This window comes from Acomys russatus, chromosome 21 (assembly GCF_903995435.1).
Source record: "Acomys russatus chromosome 21, mAcoRus1.1, whole genome shotgun sequence".
NCBI classification, from domain to species: domain Eukaryota; kingdom Metazoa; phylum Chordata; class Mammalia; order Rodentia; family Muridae; genus Acomys; species Acomys russatus.
Window position 1 is genome coordinate 14,202,562 of NC_067157.1, and position 16,606 is coordinate 14,219,167.

Here is a 16,606-nt window from a genome sequence, read left to right on the forward strand (position 1 = left end):
CAGTTTCTCTCAATTTGGTTTTTTTTTTTACTTGTATGGTTAGCTTGTCTCTATGCACCACATTCCTACAGTGATGTGGAGGCTAGAAGATGGTATCAGTTCTCCTGGAACTAGATTTTGAGACCTGTGAACTGCCTCATGTGCTGGGAATCAAACCCAGGCTCTTATGAAGAACAGCCAGCACTCTTAACCACTGAGCTGTCTCTCAAGCTCTTCCCTCGCATTTCTAAAATGTCATTTTTTTTCAGATAACTAGATATTTTCCAGCTCTTTAAAATATTGTCAGGTTGCATTAAGGTTATGTATTTTGGTAGACCTGGAGATCGTTATTGCTAAGCAAAATAAACAGATTCCGAAGGAAAAACATTGCATGTGTTCTTCTCACATATATTAAATGTAGGCCTCTTTCAGGTATAAAAATAGAAGGGGGACCATTTTAGAAGAGGAAAGGACCACACTGAGGTAAGGCAAGTTAAGGCGAAATGTGTCCAAGGTAGATAAGACCAAAGCATGCTTGCTATATGTATGTATGGAATGCCACCAGTTATTCTAGACAAACAGTATGTGGTAACAATGATGATGATGATGATGATGATGGTGATGATAACTCAGTTAGAAAGAAGTTTTATAAGCCTGGAAAATTAATAAAATGTCAGATATAATTCTGCCAGTTGAGGACCACTATCAGTATTATTTTGACTAAATAATATACCCATTCTGTTCAACTATCTGCTGATACATTCCCAGCTTAGAAAAAATAAAAGACGGACAGTAGGACCATGCAGAAATATGTTCTCATAATTTCTTGTATTTACTTATAGAGGTTATGAATATTTTCAATACTGGTAATTTTTCTATATACATTTTAATGACTTCTCAGCATGTTGAAATCAATAAACACATTTTTAATATCTTTGTTTTGTCTCACAGATTTTCTTATTATACACAATCATAATAGCAGTAACACCCCCAGAGTTCCTCCCATATGTCTTATCTTATCCACAGGGCTCTGCCCTGCTAAGGTGCTGCCTTCATAGTAACCCTCACTTCTCTAATCTTATTGTTTTCACTTCTGGAAATATGAAGGTGAAAGATATATCCCATCCCAGTGAAATTATTGCTTATTTTAGTTCCGACCACACAGATAACAGTTCCTTTTTTTTCTCCTTAGCCTTCATGCAGAAGGAGGTTTCCTGTTCTTATCCTCACTGAAACTTCACTTTTGCAAAATACGTGGTGAATTTCTCCTTGCTTTGTCATATCAGACCAGGTGGTTGTTTACTGTTCTTCCTGTTAGACTTTCATATACCAAGTTTAGAAGAGGACAGGTTTCCTGAGGGGACCAGACTGCAGAAGCTCAGCCACGCTGCCCTTCTCTCAAATTTTATGCAGCTATGAGTTCATAACGTTTCTGTCATTTGCTTTCAGTGCGTATTCTGCTGAGTACTGGAGCAGTCCCATGCAGGGGCCTGAGACTGTGGGGGGAGGTCTCTTTAGGGACTGGAACTTAAGAACACAGTCTGATAAGTATGCCTGTGACGCCATGAGAACATGGCTTTATTTGCCCCCTACCGGTTCCTCTACTAGGAAAAAGAAAGAAGAGGGAGAAGTGAGGGGAAAAGGGCAGGGGGCAGGAATGGTCTTTTTGAAACTGAAATAGACAGAAAATTAACACAAAACACAACTATGTAATATTTTCAGACCTTGTCCAATTCCAAATTTGTACCTTATAAATTTTAAGATTCTCATGATGTACGTACGAGCTTTATATTCAGATGAGATAATCTTGAGAACAATTCCAATGGCAAATGCACATAAAATTTATTATTTTAAGTTAATACAGTTCTGTAATTAATTAATTTGATCAGGTATAAATCACTGCCTCTTGATCTCCATACGAATGAGCTCCATTTTCTATGTATGGTTCTGATAATTGAGGAATGAATTTCTTCTTGATACTTTCTTTTGCTTCTCACATTTTATGGGCAAGAAATCTACTAAGTGTGAATAAGCACAGAGAGCAATAGAGAGGGTGGGAAATGCCAATCACACTAAAATCCAGCGAAAGGCTCTTGATTACAGACCTAACTCCTCCCAACGAACACAGAACCATGTTAAGCCTTCAGAGGCTCATCATAACTTTAAATCTGGGTGCGTCCCTATGGGCCCCTTCTATAGCTGGAGTATAAAAACAAATCTTTCAAGCTTAAAACCACAAATCATAGCCTGGGGGGAGGTAGTGGCACACACCTGTAATCCCAGTACTCAGGGGGCAGAGGCACGCGAATCTCTATGATTTCAAGGCCAGCCTGGTCTACAAAAGGTGTCCAGGACAGGCAAGGCTGCAGAGAGAAACTCTGTCTCGAAAAACCAAAAGCCAAAACCAAACAAAAATCACCCCTCACTAATAATAATAATAATAATAATAATAATAATAAATATTATTATTACTATTATTATAAAAACAAATGATTTATAAGTTCTATCCTGCAAATGAATAAAAGCAGTGAAAGATGTATTAGACACATCTGTTCTTTTGAAATCAAAGCCTGAGTTTTTGAAAGTGAAAAAGACAGAGTCCTCAAACTAGCAAAACCTGCCAGTCAAACCTGGAAGAGCTAACCACATTTTGCCTTCTAGATTTTTCCTGTAACTAGCGCGGATAACCCTAAATATCTGAATACGTTTCAGCACCACACAAGACAGAGTAACAGAGAGAGATAGTAAGAGGGTGCTCTCATCCTGAAAGGGTGATGCAAATTAGCGCATCATTCTGAAATTCAAAAAGAAATATTAATGAGAATTCAGAATTCAAACGGGGGGGGGTAAGAAGGAAGTGCTAATTTATCACTTCTGTGCTGAAAGTCACTCTTTACTTATTGTTATGACTAAAGGAAACTACATAAAAGCCCAGGTAGTACATTAAGTTTATGAATGAAACGTACATGACTTTGAATCTCAGTTTCATGATTTCTAAAAGTTGCAGAGTGTGCACATCAGGATCATCAAACAGGGTGAAGCGTATCTCAGCTGCTAGGAATCTAAGCCTCTGGAATATGCGCAGGGGCCAGTACTTTAATTACCCTTTCTCCCACTCTCTGTGACTCTTGCACACATTCAGGATTTAAGACGACTGTTTTAGGTGTTTTGTGAAGAATGATGGATGGCCAGAGATCCAGGCTTTCTCTGTACCCTTACTTGTTTGCCCTGAGTGATTTCTAGCAGTCGTAAATCCCATTCTGCATACTTCCTAGTTTTGCCATGGGCTGCCCAACAGTGCTTATATTTCTTATATGTAACTTCTTTTAGTTTGTGTAATTTTCAATAACATAACAAGAAATTTAATGGAGACTTACTTAACTTTCACTTACCTTCACATCTTTATCCAGAAAGTCCTGTATGTATGGACGAGAGTCTCCGTCTAGTTTCTGAGGGTGTCAGCTGGCTGTTGAGACTCCTGAGGTGGGCAGCAGACACCACCAGTCTTAAGCCAGTGAGGCCTGGTTATGTCTAAACAGAGCAGAGAGACGGACAGTTGGTCACCTGTAATCTACAGGATCTGCTGTAGACAAGGTTACTCTGAGTAAACTAACAGTGTTACTAAATTTAAACTTGGCTGAGACTTGCTGCTCCCTGATTTAGCACAGTTGTCATTTAAAATTTCATGACATTGTGAGGTCAGCATCATAGGATGGCTCCAACTGCAGAGGAGTCGACTGGAGCTCCTATTGTGGTAACTGGGTATTTTTTCAAACAATGAATGAAGTGGGATAATTGCTAACTTTATTTTTGACATGCAGGTGCTGAATTCATACTGAATTATAAGTCAAGGCTGATGAGGTCTCTTGGAAATACTTATTTACATGAAAGTTTATAATATCCTGTAAAGCATAAAGATGAGATATTTTTACTAACCCCCCATGGAATCATCTGGCAATTTTGCTGTTTTCTTTCACATGGGCAATGCTTCAAAGATAATCATGCAGTCAGAAGGATAAGAATATTTCCTAGTTTGTATGTGTGGTAAGATATGTTTTCCTACTCAAAAAACCAAAAGTCTCTGTCTTTGCAGAGTTAATTGTGCATAGGGTGATAAAGGTTAACGGAAAAGGAGAATAAAACACATTTACACAATGATAATAAACCACACACATGGTTTTTCTAAAGAGGAAAAACAAAGCAAAGAGTATGTATAAATGTAAGATCATAAGCAAAGTGACAAGTGAACCCTATGTAGTAAGCACGAAATACCTTGTGTGGCAATATCTCTCAAGGAAGGGGTCCCAACACCATCCAGCTACCTTATTCTTTCCTGTGCCTCACAAATAAAAATAAGAGGGATCACGTGACCATATCTTAGATCACATGCAATATGAAATATAATAAATAAAAATACTAACAGAATTTCAATTTATTAGTAAAAGGACTCTTGGTGCTTTTTAGTTCTACACTTGTTAGAGTAGGAAGATGAAAGAGATAGGTGCCATCTTGTTATCATACTAATAATAAATAAAAAACAACTCAATGAGACTTCAGAGAAACAAAGATATAGACACCTATGAATGCATAGCAGAGCCAATGCTACACATTTTGGAATGCTATTGGTTAATACCACTGAGTTTGGGGTTAGAGAGATGACTTACAGGTTAAGACCACTGATTGCTGTTCCAGAGGATCCAGGTTCAGTTCCTAAAACCTACATTGTGGCTCACAACTACCTGTAACTCTGGTCCAGGGAATATGATGCCCTTTTATGACCTCCTCAGGTACTGCATGCATGTGTTACATAAACATACATTCAGGCAAAATACTAGTAAAAATAAAATAATACACTGGAGTTTTCAATTCCTAGCTAAGAGAAGCCTTGATGTCAGGCAAAATTCTCCTAAAACTTCTATGCACATGTCCTGTAGTTACTATAGTCTCTCTCTGCTCCTTAGAGTGTGGTCTGTAATTACAGGAAGATGTCATTCTGTATACAAGGAATTTGCCTTCTTATCAACTCCTAGGAAGCTTGTGTGTATGTGTGGAGTGATGAGACACAAGGGAGTAATAACTGTTTCGAACAAAATGGGGTGGAAATCTGAGCTGCAGGGTAGGTTTGGGAGAATGTAGTCAATTATTGAAGAAGTTGAAAGGTAGGTGCTCATTGTTGGCTTAGTGCCCAAACTTACAATATTGAGATTCTTACTGAAAAGATGATAGCTTTCACCTCAGAGTCCTTTCTTATGATCTTGATAGCCCCATGCGTTCTTTCTTTGAAATGTGTTTCAATTGGCCCCTTTACTATGCCTTCCCTCCTACCACATTTTTTTTCCTCAGGACAGGTGAAGTGCTCACTTTACCTTCCCTTGATGACTGCCAAAACTTTTCAGCATATTTTCCCTTTTCTTAAGCACTATAGCATATCCTAGAGTTGTCTTAAGACTTAGAACATTGATTTCATAGCATCCTTCTGTTCAGAACACAGGACTTCCCTGGAGGATATCGAACTGAGTCTGAGTTCTAACTCCTTCCCAATATTTCAGTTGACTTAGTGGGAGGACAGGTCTTCACTCTGGAGGTGTAACATAATTAGCTCAAGATAGTTAGTGCCCCTTAGTCTCTGCATACAATGAGTGGGATCAATATACAACTTTACTCAGTCAATAGCTCTGGGATTTTGCTGTTTGGAAAAAAATGAACGACTTGTGTTTTGCTGAATCGTAACAGTACACATGGAACCTATTTTCTGCCAAAAATGAATGCATAAACACAGTACATCTTGAAATCATGAGAAGGGAAACTGCCAGAAATATGATGATCTCTAAGGTACCAGAGCTGAGAAATGGGAAGAAAGCTGAGGGATGGACATGTTGATTGTCTCCTGGATAAAGGCTTGCAGAAATAGCAGACAAGAGTGTTTTTGTTTGTTTGTTTTTGTTTTTGTTTTTGGTTGCTTCAGATTGCTGTTTCTTTTTGTCTTTTCTTTTTTAATAAAAAATTTCTTTCAACCTATATATATGCTACCTTGCTCTTCATTTCATTTCTTATCCATATTTACCTGTTTAGGATGGTTCAACCCTTTCCTCCAAGAAAACATGTTCAGACTCTCGTATTTTATGAAAATCTCTAATCTGCATCCTGTTGTCCCACCATGGATACTAACAGAGACTCTCATAGTCCATGATGCTATCAATTGATACCTCTATGTTTTTTCTTATTTCCTCTAAATAACTGCTGGCTTTTATACTTTATATTGTTTTTATCTATTATTTTATTTATCATACTTACATTTTATTTTATCTATGTGCGATGTCTATATAAGTCTATATCATGTGAGTGCTGCTGCAGGTGGACCCAGAAGAGGGCACCACATCCTCCAGAGCTACAACAGTTGTAACTGCCTGACATGGGTGCAGGGGACTAAGCTCAGCATCTCTGGAAGAACAGAAAGCTCTTTGAACTGCTGTCCCATCTCTTCAGCCACCATACTTTTATTTTTAAATCATTACTTGATATCTCAAGTTTTGAGAAATCTTCATATCACATTCATCTATAATTTAGCTATAGACTTCTTTCCAAATGCATCCTCTCTCCCACGTTTCATTTTTTATCTTTTAAATAACACCATCCACTATCAGTGGGATAAACCTAAAACCAAATTCTGTTACATAGTAAATTAGAGTGTATTAGAGCCTTCTTCCATCTCTCAGACTCAGCATCTCATAATCAAATCTCTTTTGATTTTATGTTTGTGAGTCTTTCTAAAAAATTCGATATCTATATATTTATATGTCTCTCAGGTTGGCTTCAAATTCATATTTTCAACAGCCTCCCCAGCATGGACTTTAGGCAAGCTCCATTGCTTTGGTCTGCTAGATAATATGTGTCTCCATCCACACCACCCCTCATATTCTATTCTTTCTTCTTCACCATCACTCCATCAAGTTCATATCTGTTTTCAAGAATTTAATATGGCTTTTTTTTTTTTTTTGCTTCTTTCTATTTTGACATTACATTTTCTTCCGGCATTATTTTTTCTCCCAGTATTTAGTGTCTTTAAATTTCATGACTGATCAAAATCTTTTTTTTAATCTTTCTTTTTTTAATTTATTGATTTATTCATATTACATCTCAATGGTTATCCCATCCCTTGTATCCTCCCATTGCTCCCTCCCTCCCATTTTCCCCTTACTCCCCTTCCCCTCTGACTGTGACTGAGGGGGACCTCCTCCCCCTGTATATGCTCATAGGGTATCAAGTCTCTTCTTGGTAGCCTGCTATCCTTCCTCTGAGTGCCACCAGGCCTCCCCATCCAAGGGACGTGGTCAAATATGAGGCACCAGAGTTCCTGTGAAAGTCAGTTCCCACTCTATTTAGAAACTTTCTATCCATTTCTAATGCTCTTGGTATATAGACCAATACTTCATGTAGTGGCATACCATCCAAATCTTGTCTTAATATCCAGCTTCTTGCTGGGTACAATGCTATACACATGTTATCTCAGCACGTTAGGAGTAGCGTCAAGAAAATTCTGAGTTTGAGGCAAGCCTGAGTTGCATTATGAAATCCTGTCTATCTTAAACAACCAAAAGGGAACAAATCACACCACAGCCTTATTTTCATACATGATGGGGCCCCGTTGTTTCCCTCAGTTTTACCTACACAGCATTCAACAATATGTTTAGTAAATATTGAACACCCAATAAATGCAAAAACTCATGAACTATGTAACCAAGTTTTGCTTCATGCCTTAGTTTCTGGATTATTTATAAGGCTGCTGAAAGTAAAGAAATGCCTGACATATTTGTTGGTGACCAACAATGGAGACCATACAAGCAGCGTAGTTGGGAGGTATTTGATTTGCTGATGTTGATAATATTCTGTGGTTCCTCTTTAAAATGCTGAAGCTTCTCCTCTCTCACAAGTGGCTAGGCCATTACTTCTCTGCACTGTCAGAAATAGGAGAGGTGGTGCTTAGTCCTACTGCAACTTGATACACCATGGTTGGGTAATATCCATGGGAAGCCTGCCCTATTCTGAAGAAAAACAGAACTGGAGTGGATGGAGTAGGGGAGGGATGGAGGAAAAGAGTGAGCGAGGGGAATTGTGGTCAGGATGTAAGAGAGACACAGAGGGAGACAGAGAAAGACAGAGACAGAGAGAGAGAGAGAGAGACAGAGACAGACTAAGACAGAGAGAGAGACAGAGACAGACTAAGACACAGAGAGAGAGACAGAGAGAGACAGAGACAGACTAAGAGAGAGAGAGACAGACAGACAGACAGACAGACTAAGACAGAGAGAGAGAGACAGAAAGACAGAGAGAGACAGAGAGACAGAGAGACAGAGAGAGAGAGAGAGAGAGAGAGAGAGAGAGAGGAAGGAAGAAGAAGAAAGAGAAGAAAAGAGAAGAGAAGAAAGAAGCAAAGGGAAACGTAATAGTATTTTGTAAAAAAAAAAAAAAAAAAAAAAACCTGGAAAATTGCAAGTATGTCTGGTTCTATGGCAATGTCCTACTTAGTTCTTTGTAAGCTCTACAGATCAGTTATGAAGACGTGTCTGCACATATGGACAGCTTTCCAACAAACATTGGGTTAGGTGGACAAGCTCATGTGTTTTCCAGTATGACAAGAATTGTGTTTAAAACTAGAGGCAAGATTCCTTAATTTTGATAATTAAAAGCTAAAGCTTCTCTGAGTAGGCCTGACTCATGTGGGAAATTGTTACCTTGGCTACAAATGAGTTCCTAGATATTGAATATTTATCTGAAAAAGCCAAGGACATTTCAGTGAATGAAAGGTGAATTCAAAGATATGTCTACTGCACCTGCCATCCTGTGTTATGCACAGACCACACTCCAAATGAAGCAGCTATTTTCTAAGCAGTCTAACATCAGAACCTGTAGAAAAAACTGTCAAGCATGTATGTCAACAGGAGGATAGTGCCTTGATTACGTCCTCAGAGTTCCTGACTGTTTCACGCATAGCTAGACAATGTTTTTCCAAATAAGAGACAGGTAGACAAAGTAAGAGTAAGGAATTCATAGGTCCAGATATCAAGAAGCCAGGAAATGGAAGTGTAAACAATGAAATATTTATACTTTTTTTCTGGCTGTCTTGGAACTTGCTTTGTAGACCAGGCTAGCCTCAAACTCGGAGATCTGCCTGCCTTGCTTCCTGAATGCTGGGATTAAAGGTAATTGCCACCACTGCTCAGACACTAACCCATCCATGAAGTGTATGGATAAAGATGCAGCAGAGATTGAGAGAATGGCCAACCAATGACTGGTTAAACTTGAGCATGGGAGAGAGCCAACCCCTGACACTATTGATGATACTCTGCTATGCTTGCAGATGAGAGCCGAGCATAACTGTCTTCTGAGAGACTTCATCCAGCAGCTGATGGAAACAGATGCGAAGGCCCACAGCCAAACAATAGAATGAGCTCAGGGAGTCTTGTGGAAGAATGGGAGGAAGGATTGAGGGAGCAAGAGGGGTCAAGGATGCCATAAGAAGCCCTAGGCCAATGAGAAGTCACAGAGACTGAAACATCAACCAAAGAACATGCAAGGGCTGGACCTAGGCCCCCCTACACATAGGTAGCAGACATGCATCTTGATTTTCATGTGGGTATCATAACAATTGGAGCAGGGTGTCTCTCTCTGACACTATTGCTTGCCTTTGAATCCCTTTCCCCTAGCTGGGTGGCCTTGTCTGGCCTCTGGGAGAAGAGGCACTTAGTCTTGCTTTGACTTGAGACTTGATGTGCCAGGGTGGGTTGCTACCCATGATGGCGTCCTCCCTCCTCTGAGCAAAAGGGGAGGGTGTGGGTAAAGATGGGACTGAGAGGAGAGGTGGGAGGGGGCTGTGAACAGGCTGTAAAGTGAATAAATTAATTAAAAAAATTTGTACTCGAACACAATTCTTCCACAGACTTACTCCTACAGTCGTGAAAAATCAATGTTGATGCTTTCCTGAGGTGTATTCATTTATTTAAGTAACCACCTTTGCATTTCCATGGACACTTGTTCAGTCCTACGTCTTTTTTTTTTTTTTTTTTTTTTTTTTTGATAATTTACTGTACGTTTATTAGGAAACCACCGAGGAGAAGGAAGAATGGAATGGAGGATAGAGAAGGAATAAGGTTATTCTTCTGGAAATGCAGTGTGAAAATGACTACAAAGACTTCTTGAAAGGGGAAAATTAGAGAGCAGCTTGTTTATACCTTTCCTCCAGGGTATCGAAAGATATTTCAGGAAGTTAGTGAATCAGGACTTACTACTCGATTGTTTTTCAACAGAATAGATCCCATCAGGGTGTTAGTCATGCTTTCATTTCCCCTGTGGCTCAGACTCCAAAGGATAGGTTAATTCTGCACCATTTAGTTTTGATGTGCATATTTATGTATTATATGCATAAAAGATGAACTTATCCGAATGGTAAAAGAGTGTAGTCTGCCTCTTGATACATCTTCATTCATGTCTTTCTGATTCAGAATGACTGATTTCTACTTACAGAATATTCCACTTGCCAGGCTTTAAAGTTTATCATCTTAATAATTTCTAAATCTACTGATAAAATTGCGTTTGTCTTCTTGCATTAAAAGTTGAAAGCATTCAGAAAGCAGAGGCAAGTGGATCTCTGTGAGTTCAAGTCCAGTGTGGTCTACAGGACTAGTTCTAGGACAGCTAGGCCTCACAGAGAAACCCTGCTCTCAAACAAAACAAAACAGAACAAAGCAAAAGAACAAAAACAAAACAAAAATGTTGAAACATGCATGGTCCTTGGTTGGTGCATTAGTCTCATGCATGGAGAGCACCTAGACCCCCTGATCAAATGTAGCCAATGGGTAGCTCAGTCTCCCTGTGGGTCCTCTAGTAAGGGGAACAGGGGCTTTCTCTGACATGGATTGTGGTGCCAACTATTTGATAACTTCTTCCTGGAGGGACAGCCTTGTGGGTGGGTGTGGTACAGAGGGATAGGATGCAGGCAGTCCTAATGAGACCTGATAGGCTGGGGTCAGATGCTAAGGGAGGAGGGCTCCTTTTCAGAGGACCAGAGAAGAGGGATAGGGAGAAGAGGGAGAGAGGAGATGAGAGAGGTGATTACAATTGGGATGTAATGTCAATAAATTATAAAATATAAAAAATTAAAACATGTTCTATAGTTTAGCCTTTGTGTTCCTTTTACATTTAAAAAAAATTTATTAAGATTAAAAGATTGCTCACTTTGGGTAGGTATTCCTCAAAGTACTAGGTACATCTAGTTCAAAGGTGTTGAGTGCCCTTTGATAACATCCAGAGACAGAAAGTATATTTCTCTCTTACGTTTTCAAAGCTTCTCAAGGAGGCAAGAAATACAATACAGTAATATGAGAGATAAATAAGTGAAAGCAATATACACATGGTAACCCCCAGATGATCAATCTTCTGAGATTTTTTTCTTTTCAGTCATCAGGGGTATTGAAGGGTTTGGATACTCCCCCATAAGGGCTCAGGGAGCTCTGAAAATAAGGCTATTACAAGGAAACACGGTGAACCATGACTACAGAAACTCAAATTGTTGACATCAGGGAGGAGGTGACCAGATTAAGAGTAGGTATTAATACTTAAAAAAACTAATGCAGAGCAAACAGTCATATGGAATGCAATTAGACCCACAGGGACTTTACAAATCAAAAAGAGAAACCTGGGTTTTTAGAGGTTAACCAAGATCCTATGCCCACCTGGAATCCATGTAGATGTCTCTTTAAAGGTCTGTCTAGATGATTTATGCCTCCTTCCTCCACCATGCTTACTTATCAGTGACTGCCTAGCCACAAAGAGGCCCTAGGGGTGAGGAGAATCCAAAGATGCAGGTGTATTGGAAGTTTTCCTAGCCAGGTGTGCTTCCCATTCATGAACTAATGTTGCAGTTTACAAATATCATGTACTACTGGGCATGACCAAACTCTCGCCACCCTCAAACTTTCAGAAAAATAACATAAAAATCCGCACCCTTGACCATGGTATATTCCTCAAGGTCATACTAGTTACAGTGTTCTTCCTAGACAACCCTGGCTACCTGATCTGTCCATCACATCAACACTCTTCACTCTCCCTGTTTTCTCTTTGTTTAAAAAGGTGACCGCTGAAGCACATATTATTCAGGACACATGTCAAACAGGGATGTCTCCATTATTTGCAATGTAGCATTAATTTATAAAAACCACACACAGCTCAGAACAGGTAGCATTCACTTCATATAAACACCCAGTTCAATTGTTCAGTGAGGCTCATAAGTATTTGCTGAACACACAGAGCCAGTTGAAGAATTGTGAATGTGTTCAGTTCTATTCATATTTTGTAGAATATCCAAATTCCAAGGAGGTTTTTCACTGTTTGTCCCTTTGCTGTTGATTGGTCACAGCTGAGTGTTCTTGCTTTATGTGAAGGGTCCCTGAGTCCAGGGACTGTGCCATATGTATCCCACTTCCTGCAATAGAATGTTGGACTGGGGAACAGAAGCGTATAATGAATGGTGATGATTACTACACACGGCGTTTTGCATGAGTGCAAAGGAGAAAAATGTTGCTAGCCTTTATCTACAGTCATTTTCATTTATTTCTGGCTCAAGCAAGACGGACAGGAGGTTTTCATTGTTTCTGAGTGTGAGCATGATGCATTTAGATACGTCTTCCATCACTCTACAAGATAAAGCATATACTTTGTAACAATCATCACTACAATTTTGCACTGAATTGAAGTATTTCATACTTTGATGGGCTCAGCAGATACACACACACACAGGAAAGATAGATGTCAAATAACAGGCAAATGTTTAACCGTATCCATCATTGTTGATATTGTTGGCTTTGGGCCAACCCACTGGTGATGCTTTCTCAAAAAGCGAACTATACAGAGTTATTATGATGACTTTGAAAATGGGTTTATAGATCTGGGAGAAAGCTCAGTTATTAAAGCATTTCATGTGTAAAGTTAGGACCTGAATTCGATCCCTAGAACCCATTTTCAAAGAAGTTGGAATGCCTGTGTAATCCCAGGACTGGGAGGTGGAAACTGGTAGATCCTTGAGGTTCACTGCTGGCCAGCCTAGCCACTGACCAGTAAGGGAATAATACCCAGCTAGAATAATATTTCTTTAGCTGACAGAAAAATACTTTAAATCTAAGATTTACCATATTGAGGGAATGTTCAGATAAGGCAAAAAAGAAAGCAAAGTATGATTATTGGATTACTAACAAAATGTTCTCTGGATTTTGCAGTGGGAGCTCTCTGCAATCCAGAATGTCCAATGAGCTGAGAAAAAGCATCCTTTTCTGTCCAATGTGGTGGTTTCCACTGCATACTGTATCTGAATAGCAAAAGATCAGAGGCAGTGGCATACCTAGTGAGTGACCTGGCTGCTGACTCCAGAACGCCAGTGTCTGTGTTTCCTAGATAGGAGGAGGAATCCCGGGGGCTGGACCTGGGCAGTTACAGCATCCCCCCGCCACAGTCGTCTCCCGGTTCTAAGAGTCACACACAGTCCTGGGCTCACTCATGGCTTCTGAGACCCCAGACTCCTCCTGCCTCCCCAAGGACAGTTCTTGGATGCCAGGGACAGTATTCCACCCCTTTGGTCCACAATTCTTCCCATCTTGCCCACTTCAGAGATCAGTTGGACAATAGGAGCATATAGAGTGCCTATTCCAAGATGGCAGCATCCAGTCTAATCTGAGTGCCACTGTCTGCTGGGTGAGCAAGCATACACTGCTTTGGAGCTCTGCTTTTACCAAATCACCAGATTCCCTTTGTCATGCATGCTGTCACCTTGGAATTCTTGACTACCCCCGGCATTACGGCCATGACTATGGTTTCTAAAGATGTACAGATCCCCCATCATCATGCTGATCTGGTCGTGGTTAGAAACCACACTCTAATACCTTAATTCCCTGCCTATAGGCCAAACTGGGATACAATCAGCAGAGAAGAGCTGTAGGCTATGGAAAGAAATTCTGACCCAAGCCCAAGACCTAGGGCTCCTCTGGCATGCCTGAGAAACACAGCAGGTTCTGGGACAACTAGCCAACTGGCCAGGGACAACCAGATGGGTAAAGGCCACCATAAGAACACAATAAATAAAAACCACAGAACTATGGCCCCATCAGTACGCCCAGCAAACCCTGGATATCATAATACAACTGTAACTCAGAAAAATAATTTTAAATCTATGCTTATGAAAAAGAGGCATTTAATGAGGAAATGAATATATCCCTCAAAGATGCAGGAAAATACAACCAAACAAATAGAGGCCTTTAAGAGGAAATGAATAAATCCCTCAAATAAACGTAAGAAAATACAATCAAATAGAGGCCTTGAAAGGCATAAAGGAAAATGCAATCAAACAGGTGAAGGAAATTAATAAAAAGAAAATAAAAATGAAGGCATAGCATACTCAAATTTATGGGACACCATAAAAGCAAGGCTAAGAGGAAAGTTTATAGCACTATGTACCTTCATAAAGAAATTGGAAAGATCTCATACCAGCAACTTAACAATTTACTTCAAAGGCTTAGGGGAAAAAAAGCAAACAAATCCAAGTGGATTAGACAGCAGGAAATAATCAAACTCAGGACTTAAATCAATAAATTAGAAACAAAGAGAACAATACAAAGAATCAATGAAACAAACAGGTTTATCTGTGAGAATTCCACAAGATAGACAAACCCGTAGCCAAACTAAATAAAAGGAAGAGAGACAGTACCCAAATTAACAAAATCAGAAAGGAAAAGGTATGATAACAACAGACACTGAGGAAATCCAAAGAATCATCAAGTCTTATTTCAAAAGCCTATATTCCACAAAATTGGAAAATCTAAAGGAAATGGATGATCAAGATCAGGTAATTAGTTTAAACAATCCCATAACCCCAAAGGAAATAGAAGCACTCATCAATAGTCTCCCAACCAAAATAAGCCAAGGGTCAGACTGTTTTAATGCAGAATTCCAACAGACTTTCAAAGAGGAGCTAATATCAATACTTCTGAAACTATTCCACAAAATAGAAACAAAAGGAAAATTGTGAAATTCATTCTATGAGGCCATTGTCACCCTGATACCTACACCACACAAAGATTCAATAAAGAGAATTTAGGAATAATTTCCCTTATGAATATTCATGCAAAAATACTCAATAAAATACTTGCAAACCAAATCCAAGAACACATTAAATATATCATTCACCAAAATCAACTAGGCTTCATCCCAGGGATGCAGGGATAGTTTGATATACAAAAATTCATCAATGTATCCCACCATATAAACAAACAGAAAAAATTTCACATGATCATTTCACTAAATGCAGAAAAAGGCTTTGACAAAAATCCAATACCCCTTCATGATAAAGGTCTCAGAGACATCAGGAATACAAGCCCCATATGTAAACATAATAAAGGCAATATACAGCTATCCTATAGCTAACATCGAATTAAATGGAGAGAAACTCAAAGCAATTCCACTAGAATCAGGAACAAGGCAAGACTGCCTGCTCTCTCCATATCTGTTCAATATAGTCCTTGAAGTTCCAGCTACAAGAATAAGACAACTAGGAGATCCAAGATGGCGGAGAGCAGTGTGGACTGTGTTTGGAGGCTCCAGTGAACAATTCAGGGAATTGCACAGATTTCTGAGCCAGAAACACTGAGGTCCCCACACCACGGCAGTGGGAGTGCTCCACAGTTCGGAGGGACCAGGGTGCAGAGGACCTGCGTGCCCCTGCACACAGGAGGAGCATGGATTTTCTCAGATCGGAGCAGCAGCAGCAGAGGCAGCAGCAGCAGCAGCAGCAGCACCAGCGGCACCAGTGGCGGTTTCTGAGGTTTGCAGCTCAGAGCCTTCTGGTGGAGGCGATTGGTGTGGTGGCTGGTGGGAGTTGCTGCGGGAGAGGGGACTCTGGGAAGGATATGGGTCGCGTGGTGCCTTGAGACCCAGACTGGACTCGGCAGACAGTTTGGCCCCAGAGTCCCGGGTTCAGCTCAGTGCGCAGTGCTGTGGAGATGCTGGCTCAGCTCAGCAAGCAATTCTGTCTGAGGCACTAGGTCTGCGCAGCCACAGCTCCCCTGATGTGACCCAGGCTGGGCTGAATGCTCAGTTTCACCCTAGGCAGCAGCTCAGCTCAGCAGCAGCTCCCCTGCTGTGACACAGGCTGGGCGGAGCGCTCCATTCCACTGGAGGCCCTAGCTCAGCGCAGCCTCAGTTCTCCTGCTGTGATGCAGGCTTGGCAGAACACTCAGTTCCACCCTAGGCACCAGCTCAGCTCAGTCACAGCTCCCCTGCTATGATGCAGGCTGGGCAGAGCGCTCAGCTCCACTGGAAGCCCTAGCTCAGCGCAGCCTCAGTTCTCCTGCTGTGATGCAGGCTTGGCAGAACACTCAGTTCCACCCTAGGCACCAGCTCAGCTCAGTCACAGCTCCCCTGCTATGATGCAGGCTGGGCAGAGCGCTCAGCTCCACTGGAGGCCCTAGCTCAGCGCAGCCGCAGTTCTCCTGCTGTGACGCAGGCTGGGCAGAGTGCTCGGTTCCACCGGAGGCGCTGACTTGGCTTAGCAAGCAGTTCTGCCTGAGACACTAGCTCAGCTTGGTGG

The 16,606-nt window shown here is 40.7% G+C and overlaps 1 protein-coding gene across 2 annotated transcripts in view; it reads right to left on the minus strand.

Moving 5' to 3' along the window:
• Positions 1-16,606, minus strand: part of Hs3st5 (heparan sulfate-glucosamine 3-sulfotransferase 5) — a 278,484-nt gene that overhangs the window by 161,402 nt on the left and 100,476 nt on the right. For both annotated transcript variants that reach the window (XM_051164343.1, XM_051164342.1), the window contains exon 2: positions 3,372-3,510. The gene's annotated coding sequence lies outside the window, so the exon portion shown is untranslated. The remainder of the gene's footprint in view (positions 1-3,371; positions 3,511-16,606) is intronic.